The sequence below is a fragment of the Tamandua tetradactyla genome, chromosome 3 (genome assembly GCF_023851605.1).
Source record: "Tamandua tetradactyla isolate mTamTet1 chromosome 3, mTamTet1.pri, whole genome shotgun sequence".
Lineage (NCBI taxonomy): Eukaryota > Metazoa > Chordata > Mammalia > Pilosa > Myrmecophagidae > Tamandua > Tamandua tetradactyla.
The window spans coordinates 129,178,897-129,184,189 of NC_135329.1; positions in this window are offsets into that span (position 1 = coordinate 129,178,897).

Consider the following 5,293-nt stretch of genomic DNA (forward strand, 5'->3'; position numbering starts at 1 on the left):
ATTTCTCCATCTCAGCTAGTCATAGAGGCAGGAATGCCAAGAAGACCTGGCTCACTCTGTTGCTCAACCTCATAGCTCAAAGGTTAACCAAGGAAAGCCAGTTACTGTCAATAACCAATGGTTGGAAAGCCTGCCCTGGTGGCTTCCAATCTCAGGAGTGAAGGGGAGGAACTCTGGGCCTCTCTCCCCATTGCATCAAGAGCAGTCCACCATGTGGAAGATTATTTTGGCAAAGATTCTACAGCTAAAAGTGAACAAAAATAATTTTAAACCATTGTTTGACCAACAACTGGCCATGCGGTCAGCTCCGTGGAGACTGGGGCTTTGTATTCTTCTAACTGGCAGCCGGTGGAGGCATTTGCAGCAGCCCACCTCAGCCTCTCCACCCGCAGCCGAGGGTCATCCCCAAGGAGTGTTCTGGGTACTGCCGGGCACCCTGGAGGCTGACGGTGCTGTCTTGCTCCCAAGTATTTGCAGTGCTCTGGAGCTAATCTGAACAGAGAGCCGCCAAGGCCACACTTTGGGTTAACTGTAAACAAAGGCATAGGGTCGTAAATGAGGACTGCATGCCCTATGTGACCTGAGAATGAGAAAGAGGAAGGGTGAGAGACGCACAAAAACAAGCAGCAGTGAGTTTCTCTCATTGATTTTGGGAAAGAATTAAAGAAATGCCAGCCTTTTGATGACTCCCAGTCGTAATAATAGTGACAACAGTAGGAATAACAATAACCGTCTGCTGACTGTTTACCAGGATATTGGGCATCAAGGACTGTGCAAAATGCTTTACCCACATTATCCCATTTAATGTTCACAACAGTCTAAGACAACATCCAGAGGAAGAGATAAGTGGTCATTCCCCAGAAGGGAGGAGTGAGCGGCCAAGGTCACACAGGCAGGGAGCCCTGCTCTGGTGGGTGCCCGGGCCCGTCAGCCCCTCCGGCCTCCCGAGGAGGAGCCGTTGCCTTCCTGCATCTGCTTACACTAAAGGCGTAAACCACACCAGGTGGCTCAGGTGTCCATTCAGCTCCCACGAGCTGCCCAGGCAAATCATGAAACACCAACCAGTTTTACTGTATGTCACAGCAAAAATAACTAAAATAAAAGTCAATATTTTAAAAATGAAATGATAAAGTGGCCCCTCACAAGCTGTCCTCTGAGTCCAGGCAGATTACAGCAAAGGAACTCAGTGAGTCACGTGAACCCAGACAGGGAGGGCTTCCCTGCCCGCACGGAGCCTGGTGTCACCCCCCCAGCTTCAAGGCGCATCTCAGCTGGGGACTTGGAGGCCCGGGCAGGGGGCAGGGAATTCAGCCTGGGGAAGGGGTTGGCACCCTCAAAGGGAGGGAAGGGCCTCCACTCCTACCCTGGCTTTTGGGATATGGACTACGGGGTAAAAAAACATCCCCAAACAAGCACACACATCTCTGCAACTCTATTTTTAAAAAAGACCCTTCTGGAAGATGTGGAAAGAAGCCTTTTATTTATCTTGTCACCCTCCATTCACTCTCTCTTTCCTTCTCACTCCTTTTCAAAGACAGAAAAGAGACTCACCTGATGAGGCTTGGAAAGGCAATTAAGCTCAGGTAGCTCACCCTGGCGGAGTGAGAGCCAGGCTGGTGGCCTCTGTCCTGCAGGGAGGCCCGGGGCCTTGTGGGGTGAGTTGAGTTCAGCCAGGTGTCTACAGAAGCCTGCTTTGGCTCTGGCTCGAGCTACAGTTGCTGAATTGGCTTCACAAGTGGATGCGATGTTTTACTACATGGGACAGCTGTGCCAGTTCCCACATGGTTGTGGTCTCAGAGCAGAGGAGCGCACCCAGCCTGTCTTCCCTGAGCCTGGGGACTCCTCCCTACTACACAGAGAACGGAGTGAATCTCAAGATGTAAAGCAGGCCCCACCCTGGGAAACGGTAAGAAGTCGGGGTTTGTCTTCAGTGCCCCCCACTCCCCCTCCAGGGCTCAGTGTGGCGGACACACCCACTGAGGGAGGAAGTCACACTTCACTAACCTGGGCAAGCACCTGTAACTCTAAGAAATGGAGCTTGGGGCAAACTTTTTGGAGAATATGGCTGAACCTCTGGTTGAAGTTGGATTTCCCACTTCTCCCTCTCCAGTCCCCACATGGAATTTAAGACCGTCACATCCATGGTTCAGGTCTGAGCTGACCTACCCACCCACGTCCAGGAAACAAAACAGAGAAATCCCAGGGAGTACAACACAGAAGGGTGGGACACCGCTTTAGCTCAGTGCCCCATCCAGGGGTGAAATGTGGCACCAGAAATAACAGCAGCCTCCAGTTATTCACACTTATGTCTCAGGGACTCATCAGAACCCTGTCACACGTGACTCCCAGGGGTGTGGACCTTCCTGGCAACGTGGGACAGAAATCTTAGAATGAGCTGAGACTCAGCATCAAGGGATTGAGAAAACCTTCTCGACCAAAAAGGGGAAGAGGTAAATGAGACAAAATAAAGTGTCAAAGGCTGAGAGATTCCAGACAGAGTCGGGAGGTTATCCTGGATGTTATTCTTACGCATTAAATACATATCACCTTGTTAGTCAAGATGTAATGGAGAGGCTGGAGGGAACTGCCTGAAAATGTAGAGCTGTGTTCCAGTAGCCATGTTTCTTGAAGATGATTGTATAATGATTTAGCTTTCACAATGTGACTGTGTGATTGTGAAAACCTTGTGTCTGATGCTCCTTTTATCTACCTTATCAACAGACGAGTAAAACTATGGAATAAAAATAAATATAAGGGGAACAAATGTTGAAATAAATTTAGATTGAAATGCTGGTGATCAATGAAAGGGAGGGGTAAGGGGTATGGTATGTATGAATTTTTTTCTGTTTTCTTTTTATTTCTTTTTCTGAATAGATGCAAATGTTCTAAGAAATGATCACGATGATGAATATGCAACTATGTGATGATATTGTGAATTACTGATTATATATGTAGAATGGAATGATCAAAAGTTAAGAATGTTTGCATTTGGTGTTTTTTGGTATTTAAAAAAATTTTTTTTTTTAAACCCTGTCACATGGATTATCTCATAGTGAAGTTGCAAGGCAGATGGTACAGTCATCTCTGTTTTACAAGCAAAGAAACCCAGTAGGGGGAAGTTAATCTCGCCCCAAGTCATGAAGGCCAAGACTTCCTAAAGGAACGCCAGGCTCTCACCTAGCAGCTTTAGTAACCTCCCCTCTGAGCAGGGAAGGAGCAGCAGAAACCCTGCTCGGTCGCCTGGTCCCCGGGGGAGTGGAGGTGCCGTCCTTTTACAGGACAAGGTGGAAGCCCACTCCCTCTTCCTCTCCCGGGCCTGCGTGGGTGGGTCCGGTCACACCTGCGCTGGGCGTGGCTGTTCTCCCACCTCCTCCTGCCGCGGCTTTCCCATCTCTGAGCAGCTCTGCTTTCCCATCTCCATTGCCCGTGTGTTCCACCTCCATGACTCTGGAAATTCTCCATTTCTGCCTCACCAGGCAGGCCTGCCCTGTGCTTCAGCATCACCTCTCTATCCCGCCTGACTCGGGGGTGATGCTTCCCAGCCCACCTCCCACCTCCGGGCAGACCCACAGCTGCGCACCTGAGAGTAGGGGGCTGGCTCAGCCCCGACCGCACCCTCGCCGGAGCCCACGGGCAAAGCACTTCTGGACGTGACAAAGCTTCATCCTTTTGCTGAATAAAGCGGTTTCCCAAAGTGTTTTCTTTGAAACATTAGTTCTACAAGTTATCCCGAAGAAAAGATTTATGGTCAAATAAGTCTGGAAAATGCAGTATAGTGTTTCTCTCAGAAATTCACAATGCCCTTTAATATCCCTCTTAGGCTCCAAGAAGGCTTGGAGTAAATGGATTTCTTTAATCCAGTATTTCTCAAATTTATTTGACTCTGGGCCCTTTTCTTCAGGTGGGTGGGTTGGTAGGTGGGTGGGGGAGGAACAAATCTCTTAGGAGTAGTGTTTAGTGGCTCTCCTTTGGTAAAAATGAGAGGAGATAAAAGTTATTTTTTCTCACTCATAGGTGAGAGGGTTTTTTGCCCCCCCTCACATACTCTATACATTTATAATCAAAATGCATCTTCTTAGATTGTAAACTTATAAGTTCAGAGTAGCTTAATTAAAATCTGGACTAATTTATTTTTTCTGTGGAGGTAGGGAGCAGACATATAATGTGTCCCCAAAACACTAAATGATGCAGGGTGATCTGTACTCTCAATAACTTCCTAAGTTCTCAAACTTTCTGGTCTCAGGATCCCTTTACGCTCTTAAAAATTATTGAAGATTGTTTTGGTTTGCTAAAGCTGCTGAAATGCAATATACCAGAAATGGGTTGGCTTTTATAAATGAGGTTTTATTAGGTTACAAACTTACAGTTCTAAAGCCATGAAAATGTACAAGTTAAGGCATCAAGTGGAAGATATCCTCTTTGAAGAAAGGCTGCTGGCATCTGGGGTTCTGGAACGGGGAGGCACATGGCTGGCACTTGCCTTTTTTGTCTCTGAGCTCTCTCCAAACATCTCTGGGCATTTCTCTCTCTGCTCTGTCTTTGTTTCTGTCTTTCATTCTCTCATAAAGGACTCGAGTAAAGGATTGACACCCATCTTGAATGGGCTGGGTCACATCTCCTTTGAAACAACCTAACCAAAAGGTCCCACCCACAATAAGTCTGCCCCCACAAGAATGGATTTAAAGAATACAGCCTTGTCACACATATTCAGGAGTTGTAATTGTTATTTCTAAATTCTGAGATACTGAGCTATATGTGTATAACCTGGTCATTCCCTGAAACTGGGTATGTATGTGACACCCGAGACTCAGAGTTCGAGCTCTGAAGCTATGAAAGTCAGCAGTACCCCATCCAGGAACTGCTTAAAAAGCTGAAAAAGTGATCAGACTTCAAGTGGAGATATGAATGAAGCTGATTTGGATAGGACTAAGGTAAGTCAGAATACAGGGTAAAGGATGATGTGGTCCATATTTTAATTCTCCAACTTCTATGTGAGATCAAAGAAAGGGATGTTTATTTGGTGCAAAATTTGTATTTTGGATAGCACATTTTCTAATTTAACTTGTACGATCAGTTTATTTGAACACCATAATTACCTGAAATCTTGAATAGAGTGTGAGATCCTGTTGGCTTGTACAGGTTAGGGTGATGCCTCAATATATCTCTGAGTAATTTGGACAGAGAATAGAAAGTATTTGCAAAGTTCCTGTAGGCTTGATTCTTGAAGATGATTGTATAACTATACAGCTTTTACAATGTGATTGTGTGATTGTGAAAACCTTGTGTCTGATGC